The sequence below is a fragment of the Sarcophilus harrisii genome, chromosome 1 (assembly GCF_902635505.1).
Source record: "Sarcophilus harrisii chromosome 1, mSarHar1.11, whole genome shotgun sequence".
NCBI classification, from domain to species: Eukaryota; Metazoa; Chordata; class Mammalia; order Dasyuromorphia; family Dasyuridae; genus Sarcophilus; species Sarcophilus harrisii.
The window spans coordinates 329579936-329599640 of record NC_045426.1 but is presented as its reverse complement, the minus strand read 5'-3'; the positions used below and the strand labels follow the sequence as shown (position 1 = coordinate 329599640).

General features: G+C 34.4%; 1 long non-coding RNA gene across 1 annotated transcript in view; it reads left to right on the top strand.

Moving 5' to 3' along the window:
• LOC116420469 overlaps nt 1-19705 on the top strand; it is a 65440-nt gene that overhangs the window by 34546 nt on the left and 11189 nt on the right. The window lies entirely within an intron of this gene.

Below are 19705 nucleotides of genomic sequence, written 5' to 3'. Positions count from 1 at the left end.
TGCTTGATAAGATTCTAAGAAGATCTCCTTCAACATAATATCTGTGATTTCCTAGCAGTAGATGGACTTTCAGGATGTTAGGTGTACAGAATTATTTATGCAGGATTTTCTTCTTCTTTCTTTTTTTAAAAAGCTTTTTATTTTCAGAACATATTGCATAGTTTTCAGCAGTCACCCTTGCAAAACTTTGTGTTCCAATTTTTCTTCCTCCTTTCCCTAAATGTCAAGTAATGCAATATATATTAAACATGTGCAATTCTTCCATATATAGTTTCACAATCGCTACACAAAAAAATCAGATCAAAAAGGAAAAAAAAATGAGAATAAAACAAAAAGCAAGTAAACAACAATAAAAAACGTGAAAATGCTATGTTGTGATCCACACTCAGTCCCAGTCTTCTTTCTGGGGTGCAGATAGTTCTCCAACATAAGACCATTGGAACTAGTCTGAATCACCTCATTGTTGAAAAGAGCCATGCCCATCAGAATTGATCATCACATAATCTTTCTGTGTATAATGTTCTCTTGATTCTACTAACTTTACTTAGCATTAGTTCATGAAAGTCTCTCCAGACTTTTCTGAAATCATCCTGCTGATCATTTTTTATAGAACAATAATATTCCGTAATATTCATATACTATAACTTATTCATCCATTCTCCAACTGAAGGGTATACACTCAGTTTCCAGTTCCTTGCCACTACAAAAAGGGCTGCTACAAACATTTTTGCATATGTGAATCCTTTTCCCTTTTGTATGATCTCTTTGGGATACAAATCTAGTAGAGACATTGCTGGATCAAAGGGCATAAACAGTTTGATAGCTCTTTGGGCATAGTTCCACATTGCTCTCTAGAATGACCGGATCAGTTCATAACTCTACCAACAATATATTAGTATTCCAGTTTTTCCACACTCCCTCCAATATTCATCATTATCTTTTCCTGTTATTTTAGCCACTCTGAAAGATGTGTAGTGGTGCTTCAGAGTTGTCTTAATTTGCATTTCTCTAATCTATAGTGATTTTGAGCATTTTTTTCATATGACTAGAAATGGTTTTAATTTCTTCATCTGAAAATTGTCCAGGCAGGATTTTCTTTACTCATTGAAAAAGGTTCAGTTTTTACCCAGTTGTTGATTGTGAGTTCCAAATTATTTGATTCCTTCTAGAGCTACACACATGTCATTATCTCCCAACAGTGCCTTTCAAATAGTTGACACTAAACAAAAATTGATTTTTACATATATTTAAATCTAACATGGATCCAAGTATGTGTCTTAAAAGAGCATTAGATTAGATCAGGGTGGTTGACTTTTTTTTTTTTTTTTTTTTTTTGTATGTTAGGGGCCCTTTTTTTGACAGTCTGAAACCTAATAGTATTGTGGTTTATTGCCTATATTCATAACTGAAGGAATTGCTAAATTTCAGCTAGAAGTAAGCAAAACTAAAGATGTCAAATTTTCCCATTTAAATCTACAGATGCCTTGAAATCTTCCCATAATTCTATTAATCTATGGACCCCATGTTAAGAATCTCTAAGCTGTTTATCTCTAAAGTCTCTTCTACCTCTAAAATGTTACAATTTTATGAAAAGAGAACAACTTCATCTTAATTTAGTCTTGTGTGACATAGCTAGTATCATGCAATAAGATTTGGGCAGCAATAGAGTTGGGCAGCCCAAGGGTTCTGGCAAGGTCCATAGGAGGATTGTAATGGGAGGGAGGGAGGGAGGGAGGGAGGGAGGGAGAGAGAGAGAGAGAGAGAGAGAGAGAGAGAGAGAGAGAGAGAGAGAGAGAGAGAGAGAGAGAGAGAAGGCAGATAAAAAGTTGAGTACTAGAGGAATAAGCAGTTATATAATTGCCTTCAGGTAAAAGCTTAAATCTAAAAATAGACATCATTAATCATTATCTAGAATAAGAGACTATATTCGAATTTGGGCAGGATTTTTGAGTAATAATTGTTGAATACCTGGAGTTTTTAATAGCTTAAAAAAACTGGGAATCTTACATACTTCCATTCCTGAGCTAGCAAAAGTCTCAGACTTCAGGCAGACCAGGTGACTCCTTGCTGGTAATTGTATCACATATTGCTAAAGCAGTGAAGTAACAGAATATGTGACAGGGGAATTTCTAATAATAATACCCTGTTGAATTGGGGCTCTCTTTACTTTTTATTGCCATTGGTCAATATCTCTCATGTATATATATATATATATATATATATATATATATATATGAGAGAGAGAGAGAGAGAGCGCACATTAAGGCTGACAAAAAATACATTTATCCATTATCTCATTGTATATAACAGCCCTCTGGGATAAGTAGTATAAGTATTATCTCAGAATCACAAACTTTGAGAATTGGAAGGATTTTAGTGACCATCCAGTCCAAATGTTACACAAAATGAACCACCACTGTAACATCCAATAACTGATTGTCATCTTCTGTTCGAAGATCTCTACATAGGGAGAACCCACCACTTCTGAGGCAGTCCATTCCACTTTAAGGCAAGTGTAATTGTTAAGAATTTTTTTTTAACCAAAACAATGCCTAAATTGACCACTTTATAATTTCTACCCGTTATTATTGGTTCTACTTCATGGAATCACAATGGAATGTATCTAATTTCTTATCCACACATTAGCCCTTCAAATATTGAAGACAACTTTTATGTTCCCTTGAATCTTCTGGGCTGGGTTAAATATGCTCAATTCCTTTTGTCATTCCTCATGTGACATAATAGTTGCCTTCCCTGAGGGAGGGGGTGGAGGGAGGGAGGGGAAAAATCGGAACAGAAGTGAGTTCAAGGGATAATGTTGTAAAAAATTACCCTGGCATGGGTTCTGTCAATAAAAAGTTATTAAAAAAAAATCGTTGCCTTTCTCTGGACAGTCTTTAGTTTATTGGTATTATGTTTAAATCTTGGGAGCTAATACTTAATACAAAAGTCCAGATGAGATCTAATGAGGGCATATCATCTCTACTTTTGAAAGCCTGTGTTAATACAACCCAAGAATGCAATAGTTTTCTTTGACTGTTATATCATGCTGCTGACTCATGGAGATTGTAATCCATGAAACACTTCATGGATTCAAATCTTTTTCAGAAAAACTGCTTTCCATTCATGCCTCCCTCATCTTATAAACTGTGGAGTTGATTTTTTTTTTATCAGTGGTAGGAAGAACATTAACCACTCTGGGCAGACTAGACTAGTTCCTTTGCCTAAGAGGTATTGAAACCAGGTATTATTTGGCTAAGAAGACTTAAAGGCCCAGTCCATTGAAATAGGTGCCAGGTTTCCTGAGCACAAAAGAGCCAGGGAATGTGTCAGGCCTTATCAGTGAACTACCATGTGAAAAATAAAAAGGAAAGCTATGCTCATCTGAATTGATGCTATATTTTTAATGGTCATCATTTTTCAGATCTGAATATCATTCTTATATGTATAAATAAAGTTAGCTAATAAATAGAGTTCCATGCCTGGAATCAAGGACACCTTAATTCAAATCCAGCTTTAGACACTTACTAGCTATGTGACTGTAGGCAAGTTATTTTAACCCAATTTTTCTTAGTTTCCTCATCTATAAACTGAATTGGAGAAGGAAATGAAGTGATTTGCTTCAGTAACTTTGCTAAGAAAATCCCAGATAAGGTTATGAAGAGTTGGACATAAGGGAAACAACTGAATAATAACAAAAATGAATAAGTAAGTCTCCCTTTGTTAACTTAGATGCTTCACTAGTATCTTATTTCATTCTAGTTAGAGATGTCTGAGGGACAGGCCTGCCTGATCAGACATTTCAGAATCTAAGTATAAGACTTTACAATTATACCTATTGAATTTTATCTCTAGCCTGTCAAGTTACTTTTGAGTCTTGACTTTGTCATTACTGTTACCTGTCCCATAGCCTTGTTTCATCTGCAGATTAGATAAAAAGGATAATTATACCTTTATTCAAGTCATATATAAAAATATTAAGTAGGACCAAGCACCAATCCCTGGGATACTTCACTGGAGACCTTCTGTCATGCTAACATTGAATAATTAGCAACAAAATCTTTAAAGCCAGCTATGTGATCAGTTTTGAATCTGTCTTATTATTGTCTAGTTCATATCTTTATCTTGTAGTCTAGGTGAGTGTCCCTCACTTCTCTATTCCACTTAATGTAACTTAGAAGATGCTAAGAAAAAAAAACAAAAACTAGGTTGCTCAGTGGTTAGTGCTGGGCCTGGAATCAGGAATACTTAAATTCAAATCAGGCCTAAGACACTGTCTAGCAAGTGTCCTGAGCAAGTCATGTAACTTCTGCCTTAATCCACTGGAAAAGGAAATGGCAAACCAATATCTTTACCAAGAAAACCTCATACAGTGTCATAAAGAATCAGATTCTAATGAAATGACTGAACAACATTTAAAAAAAAGATGCTTTAAGTCTCAATATATTTATCAAATGAGAAATCCTTTTTGATTGAATTACAGTATCAATCAATCAAAGATGTAAATTAGGTGAAGATAAATCTTTAATCAAATATTTGACTGTAACCTCTCTGCTGACCTCCAATTATGTACCTCCAACTGCCCACCAGATTTCTCAAATCAAAAGTTTTATAGGTATCTTAACCACCACATGTCCAAAACCAGTAATTTATCTGTCTCGCAAATCTTTCCTTCTTTCTAATTTCTTTCACTGTTGATGGTACTTCAATCCATTTAGTCACCCATGCTTGCAAACCAGGGATCATCCTTAACTCTTCCTCTCACCCTTCATATTCAAGTCTATAAATTGTATCTTTATTATATCTCTCACATATGGCCCTTTCTCTTCTCTGACATTGGCAGTATGCTGGTGTAAGATCTCATCACCTCATTCCTGGACTATTTTTTTTTTTTTTAAAGTATTTTATTTTTCCAAATACATGCTAAAATAGCTTTCAACCTTGCAAAATCTTGTGTTCCAAAATTTTCTCCCTCTCTTGCTTCTCTCTCCCCCATCCCCAAGACAGCAGGCAATATTATATAGGTTAAATGTGTGCAATTCTTCTAAGCATATTTTCACATTCATCGTACTGAGAAAAAAAAAGCAGACTAAAAGGGGGAAAAATGTGAAACAAAAAGAAAAAAGAACTAAGAAAACTTAATAGCAACAGCAAAAAAGATGAAAATACTATGCTTTGAGTCATATTCAGTCTTTATAATTCTCTCTCTGAATGCAAATGACTCTTTCCATCATAAATCTATTGGAATTGCCTTGAAATCATTTCATTGTTGAAGAGTCAAGTCCATTCTAGTTGATCATTTCATAATCTTGTTATTGTGTACAATATTCTCTAAGTTCTGCTCTTTTCACTTAGTATCAGTTCATGAAAGTCTTTCTAGGCTTTTCTGAAATCATCCTGCTCATTATTTCTTATAGAACAATAATATTCCTTTACATTCATATACTTATTCAGCCGTTCCCAATTGAGGGGCATCCACTCAATTTCTAGTTCCTTGTTACTACAAAAAAGTCATGCCCAGACTATTATAACTAATTTGCTGGTTGGTCTCTCTCCCACTCCAGTTCAGTCTTTGCTTAGTTGTCAAAATAACCTTTTTACATCTTGGGTCTGACGATGTCATCTTCTTCTTCTTTCTCAATACTCCATGGTTCCCTATCACTTCCAGTATCAATTCTCAAAGTCTCTATTTTGGATTCAAAGCTCTTCATAACCATCTTTTTCCTCCCCCAACCTTTCCAGTGTTCATCACTTTATACTTCATCCCTCCCAAGTGCTTTTTGATCCAGCAGCACTAGGTACCCTTTTGTTATTTATTCCTTATACAAGACACTTCATCTCTAGAATGTAAATAGCAATTGTTTCTGTTTTGTTCAGAGAGCCTGAGGCTCTTCCCCTATTAGATTTGATTTTTTAAAAAATTAGGTTAAAAAGATCATTCTCTGCCTCATTTCTTATCTACTTTTAATTACTGAAAAGGTGTTGCCTCAGTCAAACTGAGACTTAGCTTAGCTTAGTTTAGCTTTTAGATTAAAAAAGCCAAGGTTTCCCACTGCACCCAGGACCATCTCCAATAATCCTGATCTATATCTAGCTATGGACTTAATGGCTCTGGAGGAGAGAGTGAGGCTGTTGACTTTGCACTAGCCCTCCCTCACTTAAATCCACTTTACTTGCATATCCTGAGATCCCCTCCTTCATATCAAGAACAAAGAACAAACAACAGTAATCATCTCCAGATTAGATATTTCACTGGCTTTCCTCCATGGCTGGAATGCTTTTCTTTCTCATCTCCATCTTGGGGATTTCCTGGCTTTCTAAAAGGAATCCCAAATCTCCCTTCATTCTAGTTCCTTTCCTCTGTTGCTTGTTTTCAATTTATAATTAGTTTGTGAATAATTCTTTTCATATTGTCTCCTTTATTATACTGTGAGCTGTTTGAATGCAGGGACTGCCTTTTGCCTTTTTTTGTATCTCCATTGTTTAGCACAATGACATGAATATTCCACAAAGGAAGAAAAGGACTTTCAGTAACCATAAATTGAGACCCACATATCTTCTTTCCTTTTATATTTTGCCATCTTACTTTAAGTTTGTGCTCACTCTCCCTATAGATTCTATAGGCATTTATAGGAAAATATGCTATAGACTCTTGAGGAATACTTTTGTAACAGCCTGTCTTGTTATACTTACTAGTAAATACTTTTTTTTTCTCTAAAAGATAATTAATTTTGGTAATCAATAGGTAAAATAATGAATGGGAGATTATGAATAATCTATCATATTAGGAAAAAAAAATCCAACCCTTCAAGGTTACCCCTAGAAACCTGAGGATGCATTTCAGTATGCTAGTGTAATGATAAGGAAGTATTGAGGAAGAAGTCCCAGAAAGTGCTACATTATGTAGGCAATATTTAGGATAATTTTTGGTCCTTTGCATTTGTAAAGAACTATTAGGAAGATTGTCTGTCCAGGACTTTTCTAATTGGATACTCTAGTGTTCAGGATGAAATTAAATGATATACTAAGGATATGTATTGGAATTACTTGAAAAAATTATATATTTCTCTGGGAAAGTGAAAATATTCAGGAATTTCTTGAGGAGTTTCTATACTAGAGGGCAGTAGAAAAGGGTTAATATGAGAGTCAAGAAGGCATGTCATACTTTTTCCCATTTGTTTCTCCCCCAGAGAATGGAAAAATATTTAAGATAGGTATTTAGAAGGAGAATATGCCAAAGGATAACTTTATGTATTTTAAAGGCTAGAAGATTAGAATTGCTATTGGAACTGGTAGTTGGAGAACTACCAGTGGAGTGTTTTTACTATATTTAAACTGCATTTTTGAATTGTCTTTTTCTTTTCTTTTCGGTATAATATTCTATCACTTTCCAACATTGTGCAAAGGTACATGAGTTGCCTCTCCTTCATCTCATATCCCCCTTTCCTCACTGAATACTAATTTCTTTTCCTTTAAGAACACTTCATTTATCATAACAATCTAGAAAGTGGAGAAGAGTTCTTCATATCCCTTTACATTCTCCTCCAGATGGGAGATTAGCCTATACTTCTATCACATATAATAATCTATAATAGAAATACAAACACAGAATACTTAATGCAAATTTCTGCACATTTTCCCTCCTCTCTTTAATGGTTACTGATTTTTGAAAAGTATAATGGTTGAGATTTTCAGCCTTTTTTTTCCCCCACAAAAGAAGAAATGGCTGTTAAGTGATTTTCTTATTACAGAACTAATAAGTGTGAGAGGCAGCAATCAAAATCAGGTTTTTTGCTGTCTAAATCCAGACTCTTTGCATTATATCATCTTGCCCTTCCAGTTTGCTCATTTTCTAGTAAGAGGCTCTTCTTGTGCTTGTATCAGTACACCATATTCATTACACTGTAACCCATCTTTGCTTCTTGGATAATGTCACTCTTCCTCCATATTCACAAATACTCTATTCAGGAAATTTAGCATGGTTCAAGATAGATTTGCAACTGAAATAAAAATCTTACTATTGACTCCAAAGATGAGGGGATTTTTTTCAATGGACCAATTAGCTAATAAGAATATATTCAGATAATTTCTATTTATATTCTTTTCTAAAGCCTCCTCTTGATAGTACAGTGATACCATTCTAACATAAGCCCTAGATTGTCAGCCCATGGTTTTATTATTAACAAAGTAGTACTGCCATTAATAAAAGGGTATGTGGCGCTTCCCCACTAAGTCTGACCAATATCAGTACTTGTTTATATTCTATCCCTTTAAAGAGTATACCTCTTACTGCATTATTCCCAATTTCTCCCACAACGTTGCTATTGACAGGAAGCACAAGCACATCATGTTCAATCTCTAGCAGGGGAGAGGGGTTTCTTTAACTTCATTACTGCCATGTCTAGGGCTTTTGGGGTTGTTCCCATGGCAATTCAATTTCTCTCACAAATAAAATTCCTTCAGTACCAGCCTTGCCAACTAGATATAGTGATGCAAGTTTAATCTCCTTAGTAGTTAAAGTTATTTTTACACAAAAGCTAATGAATACAATGATATAGCCAACTGTTCACATCTCAGATTAAATTTTCTTTCTACAGGCTTTGTCTTCCCTGGGTAACAATGAGGAAAGCACAATCCTTGACCCTCTGTCTTTCATTATGTTCCTCAAGATTTCATAATTATTGGCGGTGTTTTCCCAACAATTTTCTTTATCATTCCATGTGCAGAATGAATGATTCTTAATATGAGATTGAATGTGTTACAGATGTGGAAACATTTTCAACAAATTTTATTGCACATACAAACATACAAACACACATATATACACTATATATGATAATGTGCATATCGTTCTATATATATAATAGCTCTTTATATTGATATTAGATAGTTTTTCTCTATAGTGTAGGGCCATTCCCTGAATGCTAATTTATACCAAACTTTGAGGTAGTAACAACAAATTTCAGCACTATCAGAGTGGTGTTCTATCACATCCTAGAGTCACTATCACATTTTTTGGGACATAACAGAACATGGTTTTTAGAATTGGGAGACCTGAGTTCAAGTCCCTTCTGCTACTAATCATTTGTATGGCCGTGGGTAAATCACTTACCCTCTCTGGGCCTCTGTTCTTTACTTGTTCAGTGAAGAAACTGGACAAATGAGCTCTAAAGTGACTTCTTGTTTTAACTGTGCTACTACTTGACTCTGGGGCTATGAAAACAAGTACTGCTGTTACTGCATTAGAATCAAGCATATGAATGATATCCCAGAAGATTGGCTTTGGTGGAAAAAATGAGAATTATGATGTTGGAAATCTCAGCTACTGCTACTGTCAAAAGACCATCTTGACCTCCATATGAATCATAGGCAGTTCTAGGGTAAGGTAATCATGGCTATTCTTCAGGAGGCCATATAATTTCATCTTCATTTCAATTTAAACCAATATTTATATAATGCTTACTTTGGGAAAAACACTGAGGTATTTCAAGATGAGTAAAATATAGCCCTTGATTTTGTGACACATATACTTTCTGGTTCTTCTACTGTTTTGGCTATTCCTTTTCATTTCCCTTTTTCTTTCTTCTTCTAACTCCTAAATGTCGCATTCCTCAGTGTTCCCTTAGAATTCCAGAATATTAGAATATCAAAATCAGTGGTTACAGTTCCAGGATATTCTGAAGTTAGGGTTATGTAGGATATTGACATCTTGAAATTCTTATTCAGAAGCACCTAAACTTACTGTTGGAATCCCAGAATCAGATGTTAGGAGAGACTTTTAACTTGGATTTGTGAACTTGTTTTTAAATTTTTAAAAAATATTTAAATATAATTGTTTTTTCAATTCCTATGTATTTTTTTTTGAAGAAAATCATTCTGAGAAAGAGTTCATATAGTTCATCAAACTGCAAAGGGGTTCATGACACAAAAATGTTAAAAACCACAATCTAAATCACCCTGCTATTTTAAAGATGAGGAAGTTAAGACTACTGAAATAAAATGACCCACTAAGACGTTATATTAGGGATTTAGGACATTCTCACTGGAATGTGGAAACTTGCATATGTAGCTTCAATTAAAATGAACAGCAAGTATAGGACCAAATTTATATACTTATGGGATAGAAAAATCTTTATAAACCCCTGAGAATTCTTAACTTTTTTATGCTTCATGAACACCTTTATCAGTCTGGTGAAGCTTACATTCTCATAATTATTTAAACGAAATATTCAAAAAGGATGAAAAGAGAAACCAATTATCTTGAAATACAGTTATGAAAATACTTTTAAAGAAAGTTCACAAGCTAACCCCAGGCCTTTTCCATGCCTTACTTTAAATTTACAGGACATTAACATTGATGTTTATATATATATAGTAGTATTATATCAGCATTAATTTCTTCATAAAAAACTAACTTAATTTTATATATGTACACATATATGAAATATGTGATTATATGATTTGGGGGTATAAATTGTGTATGGTATGGCCATATTAATTTTTTATTATAGCTTTTTATTTACAAGATATATGCATGGGTAATTTTTCAGCATTGATAATTACAAGACCTTTTGTTCCAACTTTTCTCCTCCTTCTCCCGACCCCTTCCCCTAGATGGCAAATTGACCAAATCTGTTAAATATGTTAAAGTATAAGTTAAATACAATATATGTATACATGTCCATACAGTTATTTTCCTGTACAAAAAGAATCAGAATTTGAAATAGTGTACAATCAAAAAATGCAGATGGACAAAAATAAAGGGATTGGGAATTCTATGTAGTGGTTCATACTCAATTCCCAGAGTTCTTTCCCTGGGTGTAGCTGGTTCAGTTCATTATTGCTCCATTGGAACTGCTTTGGTTCGTCTCATTGTTGATGAGGGCCACGTTCATCAGAATTGATCATCATATAGTATTGTTGTTGAAGTATATAATGATCTCCTGGTCCTGCTTATTTCACTCAGCATCAGTTCATGTAAGTCTCTCCATGCCTTTCTGAAATCATCCTGCTGGTCATTTCTTACAGAACAATAATATTCCATAATATTCATATACCACAATTTATTCAACCATTCTCCAATTGATAGGCATCCACTCAGTTTCCAGTTTCTGGTCACTACAAAGAGGACGGCCCAAACATTCTTGCACCTACAGGTCCCTTTCCCTTCTTTAAAATCTCTTTGGGATATAAGCCCAGTAGGAATACTGCTGGATCAAAGGGTATGCATAGTTTGATAACTTTTTGAGCATAGTTCCAAATCGCTCTCCAGAATGGCTGGATCTGTTCACAACTCCACCAATAATGTATCATTGTCCCAGTTTTCCCACATCCCCTCCAATATTCCGCATTATCTTTTCCTGTCATTCTAGCCAATCTGACAGGTGTGTAGTGGTATCTCAGAGTTGTCTTAATTTGCATTTCTCTGATTAATAATGACTTGGAGTATCTTTTCATATGGCTAGAAATAGTTTCAATTACTTCATCTGATAATTGTCTGTCCTTGGTCATATTAATTTTTTAAAAGTTTATTTAAAATTCAACTTTTTTTTCTAAAAAACCTGAAAAAACATATAATAGAAAAACTAGAAGCCTTCTATAAACTACATGTAGTATTTATTTCTTGTACTAAGTCCAGATGGATTTGTATGATATATCAATATTAAATTTTAAAAAGTTAAGTAAACATTTTCCAAAAAAAAAATTTTTTTTTTGTTAACAAGTCAAGTTCACGTAGCCTAGTCCCCTGAAGTCTGGGCTCCTGTTTCTGCCATGACATTGCTTCTCCTCGTTTCTCTTTTTCCTCTGTAATCTTTTCTTATGTTCAAGTGGAAAAGCTCCTTAGTCCTGTTTGGGAAGAAAAACTTAGCTGGATTTAATAATCTGTGAAATGAGGCAATTTTTAGATCTGGGGAGATGCCCAGACCATTCCTGTAGTTTTGGTAAAGCCACAGGAACAGCAACAAAAACATTCTCTAGTTCTTAAGAAAGAGAATCAATGCAATGAATGTTTATTAAGCGCTGTGCAAGGTACTAGGGTACAAAGATGAAAAAATAAATGATAAGGCTGTGTCATTTATTTTTTCATCTTTGCATCCTAGTCAAGGTTCCCAAGGAGTTTACATTCTGCTGGGGTGAGAGTGGGGGGCATAGAACATGTAGAGAGAGGTAAATGCAAAGTAATTTCAGGAGGGACAGGGCCACTGACAATCAGGAAGATCAGCAGAGACTTACTCAGAGTCTGATGTGGGAAAGATTCCTTTCTTTGTGATTTTCCAATCCTCCCCCCCCCCCCCCCCACAGTTAATGTAATTACATTTTGACTTACAATCCTGGTCCCTTTGAGTTCCAATTGAAAATCCAGACCTGTCCCAGCCCCACCTGGATCTGAGCCAACTTTGGGGCGACACCCAAAAAGCCCCTCTAGCTAAATCTCCTATTATAAAAGGACCATGCTGGGAACCCCCTCTTTGCAGAGATCCCAAACATGCTAGCCATGTGAAGACCCTTTGTCCACTGGATCCTCTCTCTGCCAGTAGACCTCAACTAAACCCTAATTTCATTTAAGTATCCCAAATCTAGACCTCATCAAGTCCAGTGGGTATTATGTATAAAATAAGCTCTTTATTCACTACGTTATGCCTTATTACATATAGTATCTATCTAATAAAGGTAAATTTAATTTAATTGAATAAAAACCTTTCCTTTTTTTATCAAATCTAAATCTTCCCCTCTTCTTTATCTTCCATCCATTTTGTCTTCTTAGACAAAGCAAAAGAAATTTCTTTTGCACAATAGCTCTTCAACTATTTAAAGGCAGCTGAAATGCCCCTTTCATCTTTCTATCTCTAGGCTAAATATCTTCAATTCCCTCAGCTAATACATACATATATATATATTTATGAATATATATATATATATATATATATATATATATATTCAAGTCTTTTTGGATTTAACCCATCATTTTAGTTGTTGAATTCTTTATGCTGTCATTCAATATGTTAGTGATCCCTCCCAACTTTGTTTCATCTAAAATTTTGATAAATATGCTATTTGTGGCTTCTTCAAAGTCATTAAAAAATGTTGATAAAAAATAAGATAAAGTAATTAAACCCTATGAGACTCTATCAAATAGTTCTTCCTGGTGAATATAGATCCCTTACTCTTTGAAGTTTTGAAGTCACCTAATTGTACTCTCATTCAGTCTCCAAATTGTCTGTAAGGATACCATAGGAAATATATTTATCAGTAAGAGGTCAGAGAAATCAGTTTTGGCAGGAAGAAATAGGCAGGTATTCAGCCTGAGAAGGACTCACATTCTTGAAGACAGAAAGCATGGAATAATAGAAAGTACAATGTAATTGGATTTAAGATTAGTTTGATTGCTAGCTCTGTTGATGACTACTTTAGTAAAATTAGGCAAAATTCTTAACTTCTTTGTCCTTGGTTTCTTAGATAACCTCAAAGGTGCCTTCCAGATCTTAGATCTGTGAACCAAAGGTGAGAAACTGAGCTAAGTGACTGGTCAGTACTGGGATAGATGCTTACATAAAATGCCTCTGGGCAATGTGGAATGAGGAGCTTTAGGTCAAAAAAATCTGTGTAACCAAAAGTGAAGATTTAGGTGAGATGTCTCAATGTTAAGCAGAAGATCAGTAGAGGAGACTGGTACTGAATCAAGAGTTAGAAGATGAAGATTCCATATTTAAAACAATAGAACTTTAGAATTGGAAGAGACATTAAAAATAATCTATTTCAGTCTGCCTATTTTCCCAATTAGGACACCTATGACTAACAAATCCAAATTATTTGTTGAGAGTCAGTTCATTTAATGGCAGAACTGGAACTCTGGAGTCTGGAACTTAGATTTCTTCATTTCTAGTGTAATATTCTCTCCACTGATACCTCACTTTCCCCCCAGGGCAAGAAAGAGAAGAATATAGAAGAATATCTGCCTCAAAATGTTCCCACTTGCTTGTCAATAACCTTAGGCATCTCTGATTCAATATATCTAACATGGAAATTCTTATCTTTTCCACTAAACCTGTTCTTCTCTAAAACTTCCCTATATCTTTGAGAGAACCACTGTTACTCCAGTCATACAAAGTTATCCTTAGCTCTCTTTCCACAAGTATTGAAGATTAATTCTCTTAGTGTTTTTCTTGATAGCAAAGTAATTGAAACTAAAATCAATTAATAAGAATATTATTAATGACATTAAGTAAAGATATATAATATTATGAATATATTTATGATACTTGTTCTATGATTTTCCAAATATATATGCATATATAGATAAATTATCTATATATGCATACATATATGAGAAGGGAAATATAACCATATATAAGTATATTTTTAGTATTTTTATATTGTACATAAATACAAAGTCAAAATTATCTTGATTCCATTCCTGGTTGTAAATGTGTTTTATTTTTGGCAGGCAATTTGCAAAAAATGAGTCAGAAAAGGAAGTGAGAATCATAATCTTAAACTTTGACCAGAAATTTTATTTCTGCTTAGGGTTGTTGTAATTCTTACATAATGCACATACAAAGCCTTAAATGTTTATTAGCTGTGTCTGGTGCTACTTTTTTTTTTTTTTTTTTTTTTTAAGTAGAATAACAACAGTAATAACTAACAACCCCATAACTTCCATGTCTCTCTAATTATATGTAAACTTGTTTAAGATCATCAAGTACGATGACTCATCCTGGCTCCAAGGTGCTATGCTAAGAACTGCAATGCTTACAGGATTTTTGTTCTCTATTTAAGATGCTTATTTTTGCTTTGGTAATTTTTCTATTTTAAAATAGACTTTAGATCTCTCAACTACAGTCATTATATAAGAAATAATAAATGATTGCATACATATGTCTATTTTTAAAAATGTACCCTTCATGATATAAGTAGCACATTATTATATTTAAAAAATATCTTCCTCTATTAAATATTGTTATCACCATTGTCTTCATCATCAGTTAATATAAAATGAGTATTCATGTGATGCCTAGCACAGTATAGGTGCAGTAGAATTTAGAGTATAGCTTATTGACAACTCCTGTCCTTAAAAAGAAATCAGAGAATAGATGAGTCATGATTGACTTAGCCCCCTCTAGAGACTGTCCAAAATTTACATGTTTCAATTCTCTCCCTGCCAAAGTCAGTAAAATCTTCCTCTTCCTTCAAGATGTCAATTACTCTATGAATCCTCTCTAGATGCCCCCTCCCCTTAAAAATAATTACTTCTTTCTCAAATTTTTCATAGCACTTTGCTTGGGTCTCTTTCATTTATACTTAATGTACCTCTCCATTTTATCCTAATTATTTTTGTATTTGGTGTCATCTTTCCTCCTTCCTTCCTCTCCATTAGATGGAAAACTCTTTAAAATCATGGTTTATGCTATATGTATCTTTGTAAAAACTTTAACTTTCTACAATGCTTAGAACTTGGTATATGCTTAATAAATATTTTGAATCGAGTTGTTATTTTATTGCTTCTCCCTTTACAAAATTTCTCATGCCCATTCCCTTCTTCACTCCCAACACAATTACCTGAAATTCAAATTTGTATAATTTCTCATTTGGAAAATAATAATAATTGTTGGCATTTTTATAATGATTTAAGTCTGTAATGTGCTTCAGACAGGTTCATTTTATATTGACATTGACTATTGATATCCAGTTGGTGACTGCCTAGAGGTAGAGGTTCATTCTTTTCTGATACATTTACACAGCTACCTGATTGAAATTCCTAAAGCACAGGTATGATGGTGACAAAGCTACAAGTGCTCTTAGTTGTGTCTAGCATAAAATACAAACTTTTCTGTTTGGCATTTAGAGTCATCCACAATCTGTCTTCAGCCTACCCTTCTAGGCTTATTACACATTACTCTCCTTTGCACTGTGTTCCAGCCAAAGAACCCCACTTGCTAATTGCTAGTACACAATATTCCATCTCAAAGCTCAGCTCCAGTGCCTCCTCCAGAACCAGGCCTATCTTGAATTTCCAGTGGCTAGTTCCCACCATTTTTTACTGACCCCCAAATTGCTTTGTATTTACTTATTATTTGTTTCCCTTTTACTTATCTGTGTTTCTATTGTTTTCTTTCTAATTGAATGTGAGTATCTTGAGGACAAGAACTGGTTGTTGTTGTTTTTAAATATCTCCAGGATTTAATACTGTATATAACAGAGATAGGCACTTAAATGCATGTTGATTCAATAAATTGCACTTTGTATTATCTTTTATATCTGAAATAATGTTATAAATGGTAGTTTCCTAGATTAGTTTACCAAGTCTATTAAACTGCCTAATCTTACACCTATTTAACCCCTGAGACACCTGAGGTACTGCATTTTTGCAATGAATAAAAATTGGAAATCATACTGTCACAGATATAAAATATTAGAGCACCAGGACAGCTAGATGGCTCAGTAGACAGAGCATGACCCTGGAGTGAGGAGGGCCTGAGTTCAAATGTAGTCTCAGACAACTGATACTAGCTATGTAACAGGGCAAATCACTTAACTCTGATTGCCTTGCCAAAAAAAGTATTAGAGTTTCTAGCTCTAGTAGATTCTTGGGATAAGCTAGACTTGATTGTGAAACAAGTCTCTGTAAAATACCATTAGTTTTTTATTTTAGTAGGTGGGGATAAAAGGAAGAGAGAAAGGCAATGAGGGAGGGAACATTAGACCAATGAATAATGATATGAGACACCAGTGAAAGTAACTTAAATATCTACAGGTATCCTTTTGTTAAAATATTCCATCTAAAAACAGTTTGGAGATATTTCTAAATGGCTATTAAGCTGTGCATACCCTTTGATTCAGGAGTATTTTTTATTGGGCTTATATCCCAAAGAGATCATGAAAAAAGGAAAAGGATCCACAGATCCTTTTTGCAGAAATGTTTTTGGCAACCCTTTTTGTGATGACAAGGGACTGGAAACTGAGTGGATGCCCATCAGTTAGAGAATGGCTGAATAAGTTATGGTATATGAATGTTATAGAATATTATTGTTCTATAAGAAATGACCAGCAGGATGATTTCAGAAAGGCCTGGAGAGACTAACATGAACTGATGCTAAGAGAAGTGAGTAGAACCAGGAGAACATTGTACGCAGCAACAAGATTACGTGATGATCAACTGTGATAGACTTGGCTCTTTTAAACAAAGAGGTAATTTGAAGCCATATCCAATAGATTTTTGATGGAGAGAGCCATCTGAACCTAGAAAAAGGATTATGAAGACTGAATGTGAATCGCAGCATAGATTTTCACATTTTTGTTGTTGTTTGCTTACTTTTTTTTCCCTCTTTCTCATTTTTTCCCCTTTTGATCTGATTTTTCTTGTGCAGCATCATAAATGTGAAAATATGTATAGAAAAACTGCATATGTTTAACCTATATTGGAATACTTGCTGTCTAGAGGAGGGGGCTGGGGAAAGGGAAGGAGAAAAATTTGGAACGCAAAGTTTTGCAAGGGTACATGTTGAAAACTATGTATGCATGTTTTGAAAATAAAAAAAAGATATTCCATTCATTTTTTATTCACATGTCCTGGCATTCCTATGCACTTTTCATATTCCTTTTACTTATCAAATCTTAGATTACACAGTGCAACTGACAGCAAGTGGGAGTGAGGGGAAGGCTTACTCCAGGTTTTCCTAAATTGGATGGAGCCCATAGACAGACCAAGTTTTCATTTTGGATAGGGGCCTTGGAGTAGTAAGAATGGGAAAATGGAATGGTGAGATTTCCTTTGCAAATTCTTCACAATCTTTTCTGAGTCACTTATCCTGCACCCTAGGCCCTGGGCCCAAATCCTGGATTTTTAAAGACTTGACCTGATCAGAGGTACTTTCTCCTTTCCAAAGTACTACCTATTCTTTTACACCTGGGGAAGCAGGTGTAGAAAACTTGAAGCTTAATGATATTTATCAACACACTTACCTCAAGTGATGTAATGGACAGGGCACGGGATTTTGAGTCAGGAAGTCTTGGTTATGAATTCTGTTTCAGATATTTACTAGTGGCATGATCCTGAGCAAATCTGATTAGGATCAAATGAGATTTTATGTATGTGTTTAGGTGGACTGACCAATTAATTCACAATCCTTAGAGCACATGATGTATTCCCTTTCTCCTGTTTAATTGTGAGTTCCACTAGGAAACTTGTCTTTTCCACTTAATTGCTAAAATCCTTTTCCCTGCTCTCCCAAATCTATTTTATATTTACCATTCCTGTTGTGGTATCTCTTTATTTTGTCTGCAACTTCTCCTCATAAATAAACCTACCTTTTGTCAAAGAGAATAGCCAGTGTGAATTCTTCACATAATTGAACCCCAACATTTAGTGCTTTAACATCAGTCTCATCAATTGGTACTGAATCTCAAACATATCAACAATTCTTTAGCTTTAGTCAGGTTGATTCAATGCTTAGGTACCTGGTGCAGGTTATCCTTTAGGTTTGACTTCACTCCAAACTAGGCTGCTACTGTTACTGAATGATTGCTGAGGAGAAACTTTGTTATTTTGTTCATTCTATTTCTAATATACATTCACTTAAAATTCATACAAAAACAGACAAAAGAAACCATATACTATGTATTCCCAGCCACATGGTTTATGGTGGGAGAATAATACTGCTAGTAGAGGCCACTACCACTTCTATACATTCCAATTCTCCCACTATGTACTAGCTTATGGTAGTTTTTACCTCACTCCCAACAAGAGATGAGAAGAGTTCATTTGTTTGAGTCTTTTATATTCACATTTAATTTCTGCTCAGCAGAAAATTAAAATAATTCTCATCACTATCCTGACAAGAAACAGAATAAATATATATTTTCTGAGGTAAAGAGAGAAGAGGCTCCATTGTCCCTTGTTTCCAGAATCAGGCACACCAAAACTTCATGTAGATTAGCAGCAATCAAACCTTTTCTGCAGACTCTTAAGATTTGGGCCCTCATTGGTCAATTCCCTTATTGAATATACAGGGCACTTTACAAACATCAAAGCACTATATAGACATATATATACATATATATATATATATATATATATATATATATATATATTTTTTTTTTTTTTTTGCTGAAGCACTTGGGTTTAAGTGACTTGCCCAAGGTCACACAATTAAGAAATATTAAGTATCACAAGATTTGAACTCAGGTCCTCCTGACTTCAGGACTAGTGCTCTATCCACTGCACCACCTAGCTGCCCCAGACATATCTTGTTTTATTGTGCTTTGCTTTATTGTACTTTATAGGTTGTGTGTGTGTGTATGTGTGTGTATGTATGTGTTTTAAAAGTGGAAGGTTTATAGTAACCCTATGCTGAACAGAGCTATTGGCACCATTTTCCCAGCTGCATATGCTAACATCGTTTCTTAAAGTCATATTTAGGTAATCCTTTCAAAATTTCATATTTTAAAATTATTACTATATTTATTACAGTGATCTGTAATCAGTAATCTTTGATGTTACTGTTGTAATTGTTTTGGGGTGCCACAAACCATGACCTTATAAGACAATAAACTTTATCAGTAAATGTTATGTGTCTTTTGACTTTTCCACTAGCTAGCTTTCTCCTCAGCTTTCCTATTTCCTGAGACACAATAATGTTAAAATTAAGCCAATTAATAACTCTCATAGCTTCTAAGTGAAAGAAGAGTCAATCAATGGGGCAGACTT